This window comes from Trachypithecus francoisi, unplaced genomic scaffold (genome assembly GCF_009764315.1).
Source record: "Trachypithecus francoisi isolate TF-2019V2 unplaced genomic scaffold, Tfra_2.0 Contig01451, whole genome shotgun sequence".
Lineage (NCBI taxonomy): Eukaryota > Metazoa > Chordata > Mammalia > Primates > Cercopithecidae > Trachypithecus > Trachypithecus francoisi.
The window spans coordinates 1,649,869-1,671,067 of NW_022681432.1; the positions used below are offsets into that span (position 1 = coordinate 1,649,869).

The window sequence follows — 21,199 nt, forward strand, 5'->3', positions numbered from 1 at the left end:
CATGACCTGGCTGTTTTTTGTAAGAGGCCTGGCTTTTGGCCTGTCTCAGAGGGTTGTGACATGTCTTCCTTGCTAAGCTTAATCATTTCTAGCTTTTGGTTTAAAGTGAGAGATGTATGACTCTTCCTTTCACTTAAAGACTTAGAGGGCATTGTTGGGTGTTTACTTGGCCTAGTTTTAATACTGCTGTATCTCAGGGAACAGGGAGTCCAAAGGAGAGAGGGAGAGATGGTGGAATGACCAATCAGTGGAGCAGTGAGAACACACACACATTAACGATTAAGTTTGCCATTTACATGGGTGTGGTTTGCGGTGTCCCAAAATAATTACAGTGATAACGTCAAAGATCACTGACCATAGATCACCATAACAGATATAACAATAATGAAAATGTTTGCTTATTTGTGAGAATTACCAAAATGCCACACAGAAACACATAGTGAACACAAGATGTTGGAAAATGGCGCTGATAGACTTGTTTGATCCAGGGTTGCCACAAACCTTTAATTTGTAAAAAACACAATATCAAATAAGTGCAATAAACTAAAGCACAGTAAAACAAGGTATGCTTGTATAAAGTATCCTAGAAAAATCAGCCACGCCAAAGGTAAAAAGTAAAGATAGTGTTTTTATTGATATTTATTAATTGTGCACAAGTGATGAGGAGATATAAAGATTTCAAAATCCTTTAAAAATATTTCATAAAGGTTAGCAATTATCTAAAGATAATGTACAAAGTATATCAAGGCACTTTATGTATTCAAGAAGTTCTCGGTCTAACATAAAGAAATCTCTGTGACAAAGTTTTAATATTATGGTACCTGGCTATTTTATGTATTATTTTCTAGAATTTCACTTAGCCTCGTGGAGGGTTGAATTTATAGTGGATATGCATCATATTAGCATTTTGAAGAATCTTTTAGCATGAAGTTTTAAAAACTATTGCAGATCTTCAGATTTTTTCCTTCCATTTTTCTGATTTCCTGGCAAACAGGCACCAAACCTAAGAGGCAGTGTGGTGCAGGGATTAAGGGTAAAGACTTTGAAGCCAGAGTTGGGAAATACATACAGAATCTGAGCTCCACTACTTATTAGCTATGTGACCTTAAGCAAGTCATTTGACCTTCTTGTGTCTCAGGTTTCTCATCTGTAAAACAGGAATAACAATAGTACTTATTTCTTAGTAGAGACGGGGTTTCACCGTGTTAGCCAGGATAGTCTCGATCTCCTGACCTCGTGATCCGCCCGTCTCGGCCTCCCAAAGTGCTGGGATTACAGGCTTGAGCCACCGCGCCCGGCCCAAAAAACTAGCCGGGCGAGGTGGCGGGCGCCTGTAGTCCCAGCTACTCGGGAGGCTGAGGCAGGAGAATGGCGTAAACCCGGGAGGCGGAGCTTGCAGTGAGCTGAGATCAGGCCACTGCACTCCAGCCCAGGCGACAGAGCGAGACTCCATCTCAAAAAAAAAAAAAAAAAAAACAATAGTACTTATTTCATAGGGGTGCTGTCTATATTCAGTGTGTTCAAACTATATTAAAGTGCTCAAGTTTGTGCCTGCCAGATAGTAAGGGATGTAAGTGTTTGTTTGGTTTCTTTTGGTTTTTTTTTTTTTTTTTTTTGAGGCGGAGTCTCGCTCTGTCGCCCGGACTGGAGTGTAGTGGCCGGATCTCAGCTCACTGCAAGCTCCGCCTCCCGGGTTTACGCCATTCTCCTGCCTCAGCCTCCCGAGTAGCTGGGACTACAGGCGCCCACCACCTCGCCCGCCTAGTTTTTTTTTTTTGTATTTTTAGTAGAGACGGGGTTTCACCGTGTTAGCCAGGATGGTCTCCATCTCCTGACCTCGTGATCCGCCTGTCTCGGCCTCCCAAAAGTGCTGGGATTACAGGCTTGAGCCACCGCGCCCGGCCAAGTGTTTGTAAAATCATTATTCTGATAAATCAAGTATCATAAGATTATAAGATTTAATCATAAGATTTGTCTTAGTCTGTAAGATCTACTTTACTTACTAAATGAATCTTCAAGATTTAAAAATACAGACTGGTAAAGTCCCTCACTCTGATTTATTGAGAAACAATGCTATAAGGAATAAGTTCTTGATCGCTAGGTATTGTCATTTCTCTTTAAGAGATAGTACCAGATTTAATGATATTCCCTGTTTTACATTGTGGCAGGTATAAATTCATATGTATATGGTCTGGAATAGTTTCAGAAGGAGTGGTACCAACTCCTCTTTTTACCTCCGGTAGAATTCAGCTCTGAATCCGTCTGGTCCTGGACTTTTTTTGGTTGATAGACCATTAATTATTGCCTCAATTTCAGACCTTGTTATCGGTCTATTCAGAGATTTGACTTCTTCCTGGTTTAGACTTGGGAGGGTGTATATGTCCAGAAACTTATCCATTTCTTCTAGATTTTCTAGTTTATTGGCGTAGAGATGTTTACAATATTATCTGACGGTATTTTGTATTTCTGTGGGGTTGATGGTGATATCCCCTTTATCACTTTTTATTGCATCTATTTGATTCTTCTCTCTTTTCTTCTTCATTAGTCTGGCTAATGGTCTATCTATTATGTTGATCTTTTCAAAAAACCAGCTCCTGGATTCACTGATTTTTTGAAGGGTTCTTTGTGTCTCTATCTCCTTCAGTTCCGCTCTGATCTTAGTTATTTCTTGTCTTCTCTTAGCTTTTGAATTTGTTTGTTCTTGTTTGGCTAGTTCTTTTAATTTTGATGTTAGGGTGTCGATTTCAGATCTTTCCTGATTTCAATTGTGGGCATTTAATGCTACAAATTTCCCTCTAAACACTGCCTTAAATGTGTCCCAGATATTCTGGTATGTTGTGTCTTTGTTCTCACTGGTTTTAAAGAACATCTTTATTTATGCCTTAATTTTGTTATTTACCCAGTAGTCTTTCAGGAGCAGGTTGTTCAGTCAGTTTCCATGTAGTTGTGTGGTTTTGGGTAAGTTTCTGAATCCTGAGTCCTAATTTGATTGCACTGTGGTCTGAGAGACAGTTTGTTGTGATTTATTTTACATTTGCTGAAGAGTGCTTTACTTCCAATTATGTGGTGAATTTCAGAATAAGTGGGATGTGGTGCTGAGAAGAATGTATATTCTGTTGATTTGGGGTGGAGAGTTCTGTAGATGTCTATTAGGTCCACTTGGTCCAGAGCAGAGTTCAAGTCCTGAATATTCTTGATAATTTTTGTCTTGTTGATCCGTCTAATACTTACAGTGGGGTGTTAAAGTCTCTGACTATTATTGTGTGGGAGTCTAAGTCTCTTTGTAGATCTCCAAGAACTTGCTTTATGAATCTGGGTGCTCCTGTATTGGGTACATATATATGTAGGGTAGATAGTTTTTCTTGTTGCATTAATCCCTTTACCATTATGTAATGCCCTTCTTTGTCTCTTTTATCTTTGTTGGCTTAAAGTCTGTTTTATCAGAGACTGGGTTTGTGACCCCTGATTCTTTTTGCTTTCCATATACTTGGTAAATAATCCTACATCCCTTTATTTTGAACCTGTGTGTGTCTCTGCATGTGAGATACGTCTCCTGAATACAGCACACCGATGGGTCTTGACTCTTTATCCAATTTGCCAGTCTGTGACTTTTAATTGGGGTATTTAGACCATTTACATTTAAGGTTAATATTGTTATGTGTGAATTTGGTCCAGTCATTATGATGTTAGCTGGTTATTTTGCCTGTGAATGCAGTTTTTTCATAGTGTCAATGGTCTTTACAATTTGGTATGTTTTTGCACTGGCTGGTACCAGTTGTTCCTTTCCATGTTTAGTGCTTCTTTCAGGAGCTGTTGTAAGGCAGACCTGGTGGTGACAAAATCTCTCAGTGTTTGCTTGTCTGTGAAGAATTTTATTTCTACTTCACTTATGAAGCTTAGTTTGGGTGGATATGAAATTCTGGGTTGAAAAGTCTTTTCTTTAAGAATGTTGAATACTGGCCCCCACTCTCTTCTGGCTTGTAGGGTTTCTGCAGAGAGATCTGCTGTTAGTCTAATGGGCTTCCCTTTGTAGGTAACCTGACCTTTCTCTCTGGCTACCCTTAACATTTTTTCCTTCATTTCAACCTTGGTGAAACTGAGAATTACATGTCTTGGGGTTGCTCATCTCAAGGAGTATCTTTGTGGTGTTCTCTGTATTTCCTGAATTTGAATGTTAGCCTGTCTTGATAGGTTGGGGAAGTTCTCCTGGGTAATATCTTGAAGAGTGTTTTCCAACTTGGTTCCATTCTCCCCATCATTTTCAGATACACCAATCAAATGTAGATTTGATCTTTTCACATAGTCCCATATTTCTTGAAGGCTTTGTTCATTCTTTTTCATTCTTTTTTCTCTAATCTTGTCTTCTCACTTTATTTCATTAAGTTGATCTTCAATCTCTGATATCCTTTCTTCTGCTTGATTGATTCGGCTATTGATACTTGTGTATGCGTCACAAAATTCTCATGCTGTGTTTTTCAGCTCCATCAGGTCATTTATGTTCTTCTCTAAACTGGTTATTCTAGTTAGCAATTCGTCTAACCTTTTTTCAAGGTTCTTAGCTTTCTTGCATTGGGTTAGAACATTCTCCTTTAGCTCAGAGGAATTTGTTATTACTCACCTTCTGAAGCCTATTTCTGTCTATTTGTGAAACTCATTATCAATCCAGTTTTGTTCCCTTGCTGGCTAGAAGTTGTGATCCTTTGGAAGATAAGAGGTATTCTGGTTTTTAGAATTTTAAGCCTTTTTGTACTGGTTCTCCCCATCTTCATGGATTCATCTACCTTTGGTCTTTGATGTGAGTGACCTTCTATGGGATCTCTGAGTGGACGTGCTCTTCCTTTCTGATTGTTAGTTTTTTCCCTCTAACAGTCAGGCCCCTCTGTTGCAGGTCTGCTGGAATTTGCTGGAGGTCCACTCCAGACCCTGTTTTCCTGGGTATCACCAGCAGAGGCTGCAGAGCAGCAAAGATTGCTGCCTGTTCCTTCCTCTGGAAGTCCGGGACCAGAGGGATTCACAGTTGAATTCTACCAGAGGTACAAAGAGAAGCTGGTACCATTCTTTCTGAAACTATTCCAAACATCAGAAAAAGAGGAAATCCTCCCTAACTCATTTTGTGAGGCCAGCATCATGCTGATAACAAAACTTGGCAGAGACATGATACTAAACCTTGGCAGAGATACACAAAAAAAGAAAATTTCAGGCCAATACCCCTGATTAACAGAGATGCAAAAATCCTCAATAAAATACTGGCAAACCGAATCCAATAGCACATCAAAAGGGTTATCCACCATGATCAAGTTGGCTTCATACGTGGGATGCAAGTCTGGTTCAAAATATGCAAATCAATAAATGTAATCCATCACATAAACAGGACCAATTAAAAAATTACATGATTATCTCAAGAGATGCAGAAAAAGCCTTCAGCAAAATTCTACAGCCCTTCATGCTAAAAACTCTCAATAAACTAGGTATTGATGGAATGTATCTCAAAATAATAAAAGCTGTTTATGACAAACCCACAGCCAATATCATACTGACTAGGCAAAAGCTGGAAGCATGCCCTATGACAACCAGCACAAGACATGGATGCCCTCTCTCACCACTCCTATTCAACATAGTATTGGAAGTTCTGGTCAGTGCAATCAGGTAAGGGAAAGCGATAAAAAGTATTCAAATAGGAAGAGAGGAAGTCAAATTGTCTCTGTTTGCAGATGACATGATTGTATATTTAGAAAACCCCATCATCTCAAACTCAAATCTCCTTAACCTGATAAGCAATTTCAGCAAAGTCTCAGGATACAAAATCAGTGTGCAAAAATCACAAGCATTCCTATACACCAAGAACAGACAAACAGAGAGCCAAATCACGAGTGAAATTCCATTCACAATTTCTACAAAGAGAATAAAATACCTAGGAATCCAACTTACAGGGGATGTAAAGGACCTACTCAAGGAGAACTACAAACCACTGCTCAAGGAAATAGAGAGGACACAAATAAATGGGAAAACATTCCATGTTATGGATAGGAAAAATCAATATTGTGAAAATGGCCATACTGCCTGAAGTAATTTATAGATTCAATGTTTCCCCCATCAAGCTACCATTGAGTTTTTTCATAGAATTAGAAAAAAAAAATACTTTAAATTTTATATGGAACCAAAAAAGAGCATGTGTAGCCAAGATAAACTGAAGCAAAAAGAACAAAGCTGGAGGCATCATGCTACCTGACTTCAAACTATACTACAAGGCTACAGTAACCAAAACAGCATGGTATTGGTACCAAAACAAATATGTAGACCAATGGAACAGAACACAGGCCTCAGAAATAATGCCACACATCTACAACCATCTGGTCTTTGACGAACCTGACAAAAACAAGCAATGGGGAAAGGATTCTCTATTTAATAAATGGTGTTGGGAAAACTGGCTAGTCATATGCTGAAAAAGGAAACTGGTCCCCTTCCTTACACCTGATACATAAATTAACTCAAGATGGATTAAAGATTTAAATCTATGAATCAACCTAAAAGTACGATTTTAAAATTCCTTATCTATTTGGTTCTTTTTAATAATGTGCATTTCTCTGCTGAGATTTCACATGTATTTATTCATTATAAGAATGTTTTTTCTTCACCCCATGAGTATAGTTTTAATGGCTGCTCTCAAATACTTGACTGCTGATAACAACATTTTGGACATTTTGGGGATAGCTTCTTATGCCTATGTTTTATCTTGTGCATGAATTACATTTCTGTGTTTCTTCTCATGTCTCTTAAATTTTAAAATTGTATTTTGAAAATTATAAACAATACTTACAGAGAAAAAAAGAATTATGCTAAATCTACCCGGCCTGTGCTCTATAAATGAAACAATAAAGCCTGGATAGCAATAGCAAAAAACAAACAAACAAACAAACAAAACTTAAAGGTAAGACCTAAAACCATAAAACCCTAGAAGCAACCCTAGGCAATATCATTCAGGACATAGGCATGGGCAAAGACTTCATGACTAAAACATCAAAAGCATGGCAACAAAAGCCAAAATTGACAAATGGGATCTAACTAAACTAAAGAGCTTCTGCACAGCAAAATAAACTATCATCAGAGTAAATAGGCAACCTACAGAATGGAAGAAGATGTTTGCAATAAATCCGTCTGACAAAGGGCTAATATTCAGAATCTACAAAGAACTTAAACAAATTTACCAGAAAAAAACAAACAACCCCATCAAAAGTGAGTGAAGAATATAAACAGACACTTCTCATAAGAAGATACTTATACAGCCAGCAAGCATATGAGAAAAAAGTTCATCATCTGTGGTCATTAGAGAAATGCAGATGAAACCACAATGAGATACCATCTCACGCCAATTAGAATGGTGATCATTAAAAAGTCAGGAAACAGCAGATGCTGGAGAGGATGTGGAGAAATAGGAATGCTTTTACATTGTTGGTGGGAGTGTAAATTAGTTCAACCATTGTGGAAAACAATGTGGCGATTCCTCAAGGATCTAGAACTAGAAATACCTTTTGTCCCAGAAAGCCATTACTGGGTATATACCCAAAGGATTATAAATTATTCTACTATAAAGACACATGCATGCGTATGTTTACTGTGGCACCGTTCACAATAGCAAAGACTTGTAACCAACCCAAATGTCCATCAGTGATAGACTGGATAAAGCAAATGTGGCACATATACACCATGGAATACGATGCAGCCATAAAAAAAAGGATGAATTCATGTCTTTTGAAAGGACATGGATGAAGCTCGAAACCATCATTCTCAGCAAACTAACACAAGAACAGAAAACCAAACACTGTATGTTCTCATTCATAAATGGGAGTTGAACAATGAGAACACATGGACACAGGGAGGGGAACCTCACACACTGTGGCCTGTTGGGTGATGGGGGACTAGGAGAGGGATAGCATTATGAGAAATAACTAATGTAGATGACAGGTTGATGGTTGCCGCAAACCACCATAGCGGGTGTATATCTATGTAACAAACCTGCACGTTCTGCACATGTATCCCAGAACTTAAAGTATAATAAAAAAAATTAATAAGTATAATCATTTAAGTTTAATTCTAAAATAATTATGAAAGATCAAACATTTTGATCAAATTAATCTTACAAAATCTCCTATCTCATTACTTCCCCTCAAATATCTATTGTTCTTTAATCAGTATGGAGAAAAGAGTAGCACATGAAGGATTATCAGGCTTATTTGATTTAAGTCTTCAAGGGCACTTTTTGCCTATGTTTGGACTTGTCCACTGGTTACTAATTCTTGTTGTTAGCTTTCTAGCTGTCTTCCTGAACCCCTTGTTTCCAGTTCAGACTAAATGATCACACTTGCTACTGTTAAGAGTGTGAGAAGGTCAGCAAGGTCACTCCTTCCCATAGACTCACTGGAGAATTCACACAGAGATAAGCAGCAAGCCTCTCTTGCATTTTCTTGCAGTAAAATGGAGACTTTGATGACAGCCTTGTGAAATTAACCAACAGGCTCATCTTTTTCATAAGTGTGCATAATTTTTAAATATGTAATTACTTCATCTTTTAAGTTTTATTTCATTTGAAGGTTCAAAAATAGATTAAATGGTCATTGCTAAGTCTAAAAATTTTAAAAATTGGAAATCAACAGAATTAAAAGAGGAAAAATAGAAAATATAAAAAGTCTACAACCAGCAGCATTAAATCATACAATCATTTATCCCTAGATTTTGAATATACTAAATCACAAGGTACTTTCTCTATATTATTGTTTTATTTTCCTTGCAGAAGAGTTAATATATTATCCATTTATAAAGTGTTAGTCACAGCAACAAATCAGTGAAAAACTAATAAGCATAAATTCCTGAAAGCTTGATTTAAATGGTAGCATTAAGCAGACTATAACACATGCACAAATACACACATATTTTTATTACCCTCAATGTACTTTATTCCTCTAATATAATCTTATGAATTGAGTGAGATGAAACAAACTTGTTTTAATATATAGAACTGGAATTCTCTAACTTGAATTATAGAATTTTGGCCTTCTACTCCTAAGCAAACACAAAAGACAAAGAAATATTCAGAATTTAATCTGTCTTTTTAAAAAAGTATTCAATTTGGTATAATTTTTACTATCATAACTAATTCTCTGATGATATCAGTACATTTTTAGGTCCCTGTGCTTTAGAGATGTTAGTGTTAGATGTTTATAATATTTCTCTGAAGAACTCAAAAAGATTTTAATATGTTATCCGAATAGACACATACAAAAATAAGAATTGAATAAATACTATAATCATTAATTTGCAGATTGACTAACTTTCATTAAGAAGTTCAGTTCAGTGGTAAAGATAGGACTGCAATCAGAATCTGCCTCCTTTTACTCTTTAGGGATTAAAGTACTTTTTGATATGCACTGCTAAATATTAGACTAATCATACAAAAACAGAACCAATAGCTGGTAGTCAGAAAGGTCACAATTGTGATTCTTAGACACGATTTAGTATCCTGGAAAGTAGTATTTATTAACCGGGCAACACTGATATTGAAGAATCAAGGCATTTTTAAAATTAAAGTATTTTATTTGTTACAAATTAAAGTGAGAAATACATAGCTCCAAGCACTAAGGGATGAATATCAACATGCCATAAAAATTTAACCTACCACATACAATGTTTTCTTGATTCCAAGCTTAGTGACTACAGAACCTTGAATTTAAAGCACTATCAACAATACGTAATGAAGCCTCAGTCACCATACTGTTCAGGCAAATGTGAGCTTTTGCTTAGCTTAATTTTCAGGTTAACCAAGTATTAAAGAGAAAACTCAGAAAACTCCATGTCGGTGAAAAATCTTTTCAAACTGAGTCTTATAAACTCAGGGAATATAATTCCACTTTTATTTTTTTCTAATGGCTCAGAACCTCCTAGGGTCTTGAGATACTCACTCTGTACATGTATCATCAGTAGCATGAGCACTTGCAGGTTGCTGAAGGGTAACATCCTGGAATTGGGTCATGTCTCTAATCTTCCTCCCCCATATCAAACCCAACACATACACTGCAAGTTGTAATAGTTGACACTTGTATAGTGTATTTTAATATTAATCTATTATTTTTAAAATTATGTGTAAAAGTAGATATCTGACAGTAAAATATCAATCAATAGAAGTGTTGACAATTTCTATAATAATTCCCTGATACGTACATTTTTCTGCCATTTTCCCCTTTTGTAAAAGCCTTCGTATAAAAAGCCCTATCTGATAGCAACGCCAGTCTGGAGGACAGACACCTGTAAGTGACAATTAGACTTCAGACAGACTTACTTCTGTTTTTTTTTTTTTTTTTTTTTTTTTTTTATCTTCCAGGATTGCATTCTAATTTAGTGTATTTGAGGTAGCTAAAACTCGAGGTAGTAGCAAGGTTTCAGAAATGAGTCCTTGTCTGAAATGTTATCCATGTGGCCCCGCTGTTATTTTAAAGCCCAGGTGTCATGAAGCAGTATAGCTAACCACATTGGGTTACTTTGTGTCAATGGGAACCTGCATTTACTGACACCGACAGCCTCAACTCTTGTAAATATCTCAATAGGAGTAACTTGATAAACCTTTCATCCAATGATGTATTATAGTAAAAACTGTTTGCTTTAACATGTGCAAACTCCATGGTGAGTGGGAAGGCTTTGAAAGTTACTTTCCAAGTTCAAATACAAGGCTGGTGTTTTATTATTTACAGTCCAACTGGTTTGAATCATAATTCTGTAGTGAAAATATACTCCTTTCCCATTTTCCCAAAATAACAATGAAACTGTGGGTTTTTAAAGTAAAATTTCATGTGTAAATAGTATACTTAGTTCAAAAGAACTCTGTATATTTGAAATCATGTTCTTTGTAGTTATTCAAATTGCGAACTTGGGACAAAATCCACATGGCCATGGTCAGAACAGTCTAAATTATCCACTTCTTGGGAAAATACTTTCCATGTTGGTATTTCTTAAGCTCCTATATGTTATTGTCTAAAAGTATTGTAAGAACTATGCTTACTTTACAAAAACATGCAAACATATCTTCAATCAACTGCAATCCAAAGAAGATCCAAATTATATACCTTGATTATCCAGAATTTAATTGTATAATGCAGTCAATTAACACCATTTAATTATATACTATCATTAAGAAAAAGTATTTTAAAGTTACTTAGAGATGTTGTTTTTAAAATTATTATTAGTTTGAACACATCACTGACTTCCAAGTACATTCTAAGACAGTAAAACCAAGCTCTTGCGTCTTCTATAATTTTATCCATCTTGCTGGATAATTAAAATTGATGAATAGAAATCTGATTCTGAGGCAGTAAGATTTCAATCATCCAACTAAAGTTGAATTTATATTTACTGTACTATGCTAAGGCAGGCAATAAAATGGGATAATCTTTATTAAAATCATTTTCAACAAGGATTAACAACACAAACATGATTAATTTCAATTAGCTGGAAACTCCTTGCCTTATGATTCTAAGTTAATCAAGATTTTTGATGTAAGCTATTCACTTTCTCATACAAAAGCATTCTTATTTGGAACAAATAAGATTTTGATGATCTAAAATAGGTTGCATGCTCTTCTATGTCAATTCGTATGAAGGAAACAACCATTTAATTGTATTAAAATTGTCCTCTTTTTTAAAACAAGAATTAATGACAACAAGTCTGTCATTCAGAAAAAATATTCTCTTTAATACAGTGGCACTTGCCTGCTCAGAAAAGTTCCAATTTTATTGCTCTTATTGAAGTCACCAGTGACCACTATTCTAGTTATCTCAACAAACAGTTTTCTCCATTTTCAAAGAAAAATCACTTCCAAGCTGCTTTCAAACACTAGCTCCAAATAAAATTATCCTAAGAGAGTTCCTGAGCACAGGAACCCCACACCAACTACAACACTATAAATACCTTCCAAACACTCAGATCAATGTCAGCAATGGTTTGCAATAAATGAGTCCTAGTGAATTCTAATGGAACTCCAAATCCCACTGGCTGTTGGTAGGCTATCGTCAAATGAAAGTCCCACAACATGATCTAAAATAAATCTATAGGTTTCTGCAGTCCCAGAAGACTGCCTCTTCTTCAGTTACTTTTCTGTAAACAGAATGCTCACACAGACTTACACATCCCCTACTGAACCACCACTAAATCCAAAGCTCACTGGTACTCATATACAACAAGATGAGATTTTTCTTAAGAAAAAAAAAAAAATTTGATTGATGCTGAGAGCTGCACCATGTTTAGACAGGGTCATGACCCCAGGCATCCATTTAATCAAATTTCTCTGCTGCCTCTCCCACTGGAGCCATCACAACAAGAAACTCTCTCAATGAAAAGGGAGGGGAGCGGGGAGGCATACTTCACATCTCACTTTGTTTACATGCTGTTAAGTAATTATTTCACTCTTCCACCCCCACTGGCCATCAACAGACAAGTCACCTCCTTGGAGACTGAAAAGCCTGTTCAGCTGTATATAGCTCATTTTGCTTTTTCCCTTCATAGTGAAGCTAACTGCCTAGCTTAAAGACTTCTTTGTGGATACCAAAGTATACTCTGTCTGTGCTAATGATCTCACTAATTATAAGTGTATTTATCATATAGATGTCCAGCTTCTCTTTATGTTTCTCCAGCAATCCTTAATGTATAATTTTTCCACTTTCATCACACCACTTCAATCCTTCAGGATGAATACCCCTCCCCATCCATGCATACACAGTAAAATCTGGTTTTCCAAGGAATTGTGTCACTGTTTGAGTGATCAATCTAGTTATTATTTTTCAGGAGTTTTCAACAATACTCTGTTCTTTAATGCAGCTCTTCTCCAGGGCAAAGAGCATAAATGAGGCATGTAGATAATAAAGAATTACAGTTTGCCTTTATTTAATAGCTTTATCAGTCAGACTACCAGAGATGCAGAAAATGGTAACCTATTCATTCAGTCTTTTCAGATTGCTGTCCTAAAAAGCAAGAAGGGAAAGTAGGAGCAAGAAAAAAGGCTTATATTCTATCTAATTGCAGTTCAGGAATTGTAGGTGAATGACTTGAAAGCTAGGTATAGGCAGAATCCTCTCAAACACAAATGGAAGCAGATTAGGAAACATACTATCTTTAGAGACTCAAAGCTGAAACGATGTCCCAGGTCTCAAAATCAAAGGTCATTTTTCTTTGGAACTTTCTTTTTTTGATGTTTTTTCAACTTCTGCTGAAGTGAACATATTCAGATCATTTTGTTCATCTTGGGAAATGAGAGATAAGTTCAAAAATATTAATGGTTAAAAACAAAACTGCAAGGGGATTAACTTAATAGATTTCTTAGAATTGTTAGTTGAAAAATCAATTTTGAGTACTTTTCCTTATTTTACCTTCACTTTTACTTTCAGGTTAATGGTCATCTGTGAAAATGAAATTGTTTAAGTGAATGACTTCCCCAATGAGATACTCCTATTATCATATTACATTATTAATAATATGCTCACAAGTACAATATATTCTTCTCTCCCAAGAAGTTTAATGCACGGCAGATATCTAGACTAAGATTTTCATTTTCTCAGTCCTTGTACAATATCCATTATCAAAAGGAATATGGTACCCTGCTTGATGCACAGAGACAGATTAAAACCAAAGTTAATATGCTTTGTGTATATGTAATTATTTTCATGTTTCAGTATGTAGTCATAGGAAATGACATTTCCAATGAGAAATGAAAAAACAAAGAAATCTGCTGAGAAATAAAGTAACAAATGAGAAAGAAAAAAACAAGTATTGCAATAATGGGAAAAGGTGGTAATTATAAGGAAGATTGAGAAATACACAAATACAGAAATGAAAGTTAAAAATACCAACATAATAATGTAATGTGATTTGCAAAGAAAGACTTGTTCCAGATATCCCTTAAAGTCATGCAGATAAATAAAATAATTAACAAGAGAAAATCGAGAATAAACTTGATATGACACAAAGATCACTGGGCTGTTTCTCAAGAACTAAGTTCCAATGGCTATTTGAGCTACCAAAGACAAGTAATTTCATTTTCTTAGATTCTTTCCTCATCTATAAAATAAGAGCACCAACTAAATGATTTCTAATGTTTCTTATGTATCTTAAACTGAATGACAATTCTGAGATAACTGAAACCACAGAAAATCTTTAATGTTTACAACACTAACTTTTTGTCCTGCCTTTTTTCTTGTACTCATGATAGCTTCATTGTGTAACAGGGGCAGGGGGGAAATAATCCACACTTGATAACTTTACCACTATTTAATTTTGTCTCTTATTCAAAAACATTGATTTACCTGGAATTGCCAATCAGTGAAAAATAATAGAAATCTCAATCTAACATTTCTTTTTCTCCACAAATTTCTTAAAACTTAAGGAGAAAGACTGGCCTGAGAATGATGTATGTGTGACTTGGTGAAAAACAAAGCCAGAGGCAGGTAAAGCACCAGAATCTGCAAGTAATGATAAAAGGAGTATTTATAATTAACGGCTCCTTTCCATTTATGTTTTACCATTCATTTTTTAAAATGCCCAATATTTCATAGTGACAACTGAAAGAATATTGGGCAGATGTCCTGAGTGAAGAGGAAGTATATCTTGTTTAGTTTATATCTACTACCAGAGAACGCTTATTTTTTAAAAAGTAATTGTATAATTTTATCCCTCAGGGTGGGTGTTATTACTCAAGTTCAAATCTGTATTTCATTTTCATCCACTCATACAGATTTAAGTGTCTATGATGGTGCCTGGCACACAGTCAACTCTTGAAAAATATCTGCTAAATGAATGAATAGATGAGTAGATGGGTGGATGGATGCATGAACTGATTGATGGTTGTTTCCTTCACTTGACTTCTTCATTACACACAAAAGGTAGTGCCATTTGGAATTGTTTTGAACACATCCAACCTGAAATTTACCTCTTTATTATCTAGAAAGTAAAAATTCCTCTCACTTATAAGTGGGAGGGAGACATTGGTTACACATGGACATAAGGATGAGGAAAACAAATACTGGGGAACACAGGAGGGAGAAGGAGGGAGAAGGGCAAAAGATGAAAAACTACCTATTGAGTATTATGCTCACTACCTGAGTGATAGATTCATTCATACTCCAAACCTCAGCATCACCTGATATACCTTGGTAACAAACCTGCATATATACCCTGCTGAATCCAAAATAAAAGTTAAAAAATTATATATATACATATACATATACGTGTGTGTGTGTGTTGTGTGTGTGTGTGTGTGTGTGTGTGGTTGGGGGGGGTGGGTGTATAACTTTTTAACTTTTACAGAGTCCATCGCCCAAACTGGAGTGCAGTGGCACAATCTTGGCTCACTACAACCTCCGCCTCCTGGGTTCAAGCGATTCTCCTGCCTCAGCCTCCCGAGTAGCTGAAATTACAGGCGCCTGCCACTATGTCCAGCAAATTTTTGTAGAGACGGGGTTTCACCATGTTGGCCAGGCTGTCCTCGAACTCCTGACCTCATGATTCGCCCACCTCAGCCTCCCAAAGTGCTGGGATTACAGGCGTGAGCCACCATGCCCGGCCAGATATAGATATTTGTAAATGCAAACAAGGGTTACAGATTGCATAATTCTAGGATGTGCAATTTACATTGTATTATGTATAAATGGTGGCCAGTGGAGAAGTTCAAGGGAGTAGCCTGACAAAGTGAAAAGTTCAAATTTTTCAAAAATAGTTACTTGCATGCAAACACTTGATAGAGGTTTTACATACAATATTTAGTGAAGTCTTCCAACAACTCATTTAGAGATATATTACTAATCCAAATGAAAAACAAACAAACAAAAAATCCTGAGGCTCAGAAAAACTGATTTAACTGATTCACCCAAAATCACAACTAGTAGCTGAGCAAGGATCAAACCCACATCTATCTACTCCAAAGCTCCCACTTTTTCTGCTATACTGTAATAGTCTATCTATAAGGCAAAACTCTGTTCACCTTGTTACAATTATAGAATTTACCTAAATGTAACAACACTCCACAATAATGGCACTTCTAAAGTTGGAAATTTGTGAAAATCTTTACTTCCAGTTCACATTTACAAATTATGCAACAGTGATGAGTAGTAACTGATCTCTTTAAAATGGCATCAAGTTGATTGCATAAACCTTATAATACTAAATGGTGACAATGAAAATTAAATTAAAATATTAAAAATTGACCATTGAAGAAAATGTCATTAAAATATATTCAAAATTGTTGTTTATATGACCAAAACTTAATTCAATCCTCAATAAAAGCTGAGCTCCCAATATGAATCCCATTTCTGCAAGAGCATTTCCAAGGACAATCAGAGTCATCTAACTTAATATTAAAATGATATTAAAAGATCATAAAACTTTTTCCTCTCTCTCTCTCATTCCATCTCTCTCTCACTTCACTCATTTCTCTTGAACTTCTGGTGGAACCTGTGGGGTATTCAATTAAACATGAACTCGCTGGCAAGTGTATACTAACATAAAAGTCATATGCTTTAGATAACAGAGATTCACATAGCAACATTAACATTATATGAGCCTGAAATACAGGTTTGGAGATATTGTGGGTTGGGTTTCAGGCCACCACAATAAAGTAAATATCACAATAAACCAAGTGACAATTTTTTTTTCTTTCCCAGTGCATAGAAAGTTATGTTTACACTATACTGTAGCCTACTCAGTTTGCAATCACATGATGCCTAAAAAACCATGTACATATATTAATCTAAAAATATATTATTGTTAAAAATTGCTAATAATCAACTGAGCCTTTGGCAAGTCCTAATACGTTTGCTGGTGGAGGCACTTCCCTATATGTTGATGGCTTCTGACTGATCAGGGTGGGATCTGCTGAAGGCTTGAGTGGCTGTGGCAATTTCTTAAAATAAGACAACAGTGAGTTTGCCACATCAATTGACTTCTTTCACAAAATATTTCTCTTTAGTAAGTGATGCTGTTTGATAGCATTTTACCCACAGTAGAACTTTCAAAATTGGAGTCAATCCTCTCAAACTCTACCATTGCTTTATCAACTAAGTTTATATAATATTCTAAATACTTTATTGTCATTTTGGCAATGTTCACAGCATCTTCACCAGGGATAGACTCCATCTCAAGAAACCACTGTCTTTGGTCATCCATAGGAAGGAACTCCCTAGCCATTCAAGTTTTAAAATGAGATTGCAGCAATTCAGTCACATATTCAGGTTCCACTTCTAATTCTAGTTCTCCTGCTCTTTCTACTGTTATAGGAGATAGAAGAAATTATTTGGTAGACAGCATAAAAAGATTCCCCAGCAGAAAACTTTCCATCTAACAAAAAGAAGCTCAGAAATCCCTTTCTAACCTCACGCAGTTCAAAGAAATGGCTTCTCTTCTAAGCAAGAGCAGCCTGGAAGATTTACCCCAGACAATAAAGCTGCTTCATTTTGGGGGCTCGCCTGGGATTAGAAGGTGAATTTATCGGAAAAGTGAGCAAAGGAGCAGACTCTCTACTTTCATTTCCGAGGCTTCCTGTACTCAGTTTTTATTCTCTCAAAGAACTATTTAAAAAACCGAGAATGTGTCGGCTGATTCATGAGCCATGAGGGCTAGTCGCCGGTCTTGAAGACTCAGATGTGAGGCTTGCTGGGGAACACTTAGTCAATCCCCCAGTACCCTCGGGTGCTAGGAATGTGGGCCCTGTCCAAACGAGTTTCCTTTCATGGAGAATTTTGCCGTTGTGCGGGGCTGGAATAGGTCCTGGAGCACCTGAGGATTTCTGACCAGAGCTACACTCTGGTGTTATCCAAAGGCTCCTAGACTGACCCTAGCCCCCAACTGCCTGACTGGTTGTCAGACATAGGATCTCCAAGCTTTCCTATTACAAATCTTATTTTCCTCCTTTCCTTTCCGTGGTCACCATGTCTCCCAACCCCTCTCTGTATGCAATGCTGCAGGAGATTTTACAATTAGGCAGGCTTAGCAACCAGGCATGCAGGTCAAGGGATTGCTGTTTTTGTGACTTTCTACAGACAGGGGGATTTCATGTGCCGGATCTCAAACACTATTTAATTCCTAATGATAACTCTTCCTGGGGTCGAGTAGGAGGTTACTCCCTACCCCAGTGAATGTCCCTCTCTCCACCTAGGCTATTTCTTTTTACATGTAAGGAGCCAGTACTGCCCAGTCAAACTGGATAGTCCCTCTATGAGGCGAATTAACTTTCTCCTGCTAGGAGGTATGCTATGGGACAGTTTGCCAAATGTCAGACTTCCCTCTCCATCCTTTGTTTAGAGAGCATATGGAGGCAAAGTTACTGCCTGGTATTTCAAGGCTTACACGCCACCTAGTGGAGCACGAATCCTCCCCCGGGGAACCTTGTCTGTCCTTTGCCAAAAGCCTCTAACTTTCCAATTCTTCTCCTTTTCACGTCCCTCTGCTAGAGAACAACCTTATGCCCCCTCTGCAAGCAGGAGAACTCTGCTTTCAGCAGTGAGGAGAAAAATGTCCTCTAAAACCAAATTTTAGTCTCGATACTCTCAATAATCTCGATACTCTCTCCATTAGCAGGAAGGCCACCATTTGACCTTTATGTTTTCTTAAGACACCTATTGTGCCTACAACTACAATGGTATCTAAATAGAAAGGGGATTTTATGTCTGAAAGTTAACTGGAACCATCACATAAGAATAAATTCTCTAGTCCAGTCTATAATAGCAGAGTATAAAGCTCAGTCCAGTACACTCCCTCAATTAAGGGGCCTTGCTCAAATGCAACTGTTACATAATCTCTCCTGAGATCCATCCATCAAGGAGCCATGCAGTTCATACAAGTATTGGAGGTCAAAGGGCAATTATCAGGCAGAGGAATAAGGTTACATAGGCAAGAGTGACTAGCCCCATTGATTTCTTCCTCTGGTACCATGTTTGAGGGTCACACCTGCAACCATGGGGTGGCAATTATTGTGCTGGGACCCAGGGACCAAGGAGGGAGAACAGTCAGTGGGGGCATCCCCACTGTCTTCCCCTCCACCCTGGGTCACACTAGAAAGAACAAGGAGACTGAGGGATGCCTCTTCTCTTGTCTCTTTTCTAGGATGGGTAGCAAGCCATCTTTGGCCTGCACTCCTCCAGAGTACATTTTGAACTCCATTGACCCCAAAACTCTAAAGAAAAAGCTGCTCATTTTCTTTTGCACAAGGAGATACCTTCGTACCATGGACTTCTTACCATCTTGGGAATGAACAAACCTGGCCTGTGGAAAGGATCCCTAATTTTAATATTATCCAACTATTAGACCAAGCATTGCACAATTGACTCAGCCCTCTTAGCAACCAAATCAGGCAGGTCTTTGGAGAGTAGTTCCCCTAAGTCAGAAGAACAAGTTTTGGAGAAACCATTGGAGGTGACTCCTAAGTGCCCCAATCTTTCCAGTTTCCCTCATCTGGGTCCCCTTTCAACTGCACCATCAGCTTCTCCAGCTCCACCATCTTCAAAGCTCCCCATTGCCCCAGTTTCAATACTCTTCCTACAAGAAATGCCAAATGGAAGGGGCACCACTAGTGTATCAGTTCCCTGCTTATTGCAGGACCTTAGACAAATAAAGGGGGATATGCAGGTTCTCTGATGACCCTAATAATATACACAGGCTTTCCAAAATGTAACCCAAGTGTTTAATCTTACATGGAGAGATGTTATGTTGCTTCTAGGCCAAACCCTCACTGCAGCTGAAAAGCAGCCAGCTCTTCATGCAGCAGAAATGTTTAGAGATGAACAATATGTCCCCATAGTAGAACAAAAAGGAAAAGGGGAGATAAGGAAGATGAGGAAATAACAGAAAAACAATTCCCAATAGCTACAGAGGCTATACTTCTTGACAATCTTGACTGGATGACCTGTGACCCCATAGATGAATGGAAAAGGAAACACTTTTAAATGTGCATATTAGAGGGCCAAAGGACGAGGACCAAACCCCTTAATTACTCTAAACTGTCCTTGTTGAACCAGAAACCAGATGAAAATCTCCCTGCCTTTTTAGAAAGGCTGAGAGAGGTTTTAATAAAACATACCTCCTTGTCTCCCAATTCAATAAAGAAAAGGTTCATTAGTCAGAAAGCCCCTGATATTGGGAGGAAGTTGCTTAAACAGGCCCTGTTTAAAATTCTTTCTAGTTTTTCTCACTCTCAAGTTGAAACTTTGCAGTGTGTAAATGACAGTCTCTTCTGTGCCTAATAATAACAATATTATGTTTTGGTTGGGACCAAGGAGGTCTCAGGAAGGCACTAAGACCCTCTTCAATTTCTTAGCTGAAAGGGGATATAAGGTCTCAAAGTCTAAAGCTCAGCTCTGTTAGACTTCAGTAAAGAACCTCGGTCTAGTCTTATTAGAAGGAACTAGAGCACCAGGTAAGGAGAAGATTAAGCCCATTTCCTTTAACAGTTAAAGGGATTATTGGGCATTGCTAAATTCTGCAGACTGTACCTGGGTACAGGGAAATGGCTCACCCTTTATACCACCTCATAAGAAAAACTCAAAAGGTTAAAACTCACCCCCTCCCCCACTTGGGAATCTGAGGCTCAAAAAGCCTTAACCAGCTAAAGCAAGCCTTACTTAAAACACCAGCCCTCATTCTTCCCATAGGGAAAGTATTCAGTCTCTATGTATCAAAAAGGAAGGAATGGCCCTGGATGTTTTAACTATGGCTTGAGGTCTGGCTCAACAGCCAATGGCTACTTAACCAAGGAACTTAACTTAGTGGCTAAAGTATGGTCAGCCTGCCTCCTGCAAACCGCAGTTGCAGTACTGGTTTTGCTGGTGCCAGAGGCCACTGGGTTAACCATGAGAAATAACTTAACTGTTTACACCCCCACAATATAGCGGGACTGCTGTCCTTTAAGGAAAGGCTTTAGCTAACAGACAATTACCTCCTCAATTATCAAGTTTTGCTGCTAAAGGGATCGGCAATCCAGTTGAAAACCTGCCCTTGCCTGAGCCCAGCCACTTTCCCCTCGAGAAAACTGGAGAATCTAAACATGATTGTGAACAGGTGCAAACTGGGGGAAAAAATGGTAAGAATCACTGTTTATAGTCTCTGTAATGTTTTAATTAATGAAAAATGATTTTCTTAAAGAGTACTCAGCTTAATTGAAAGTTGATATCCAAGCTAT

The 21,199-nt window shown here is 37.4% G+C and overlaps 1 protein-coding gene across 1 annotated transcript in view; it reads right to left on the bottom strand.

The window, feature by feature from the left end:
* Positions 1–21,199, bottom strand: part of DACH2 (dachshund family transcription factor 2) — an 811,718-nt gene that overhangs the window by 589,190 nt on the left and 201,329 nt on the right.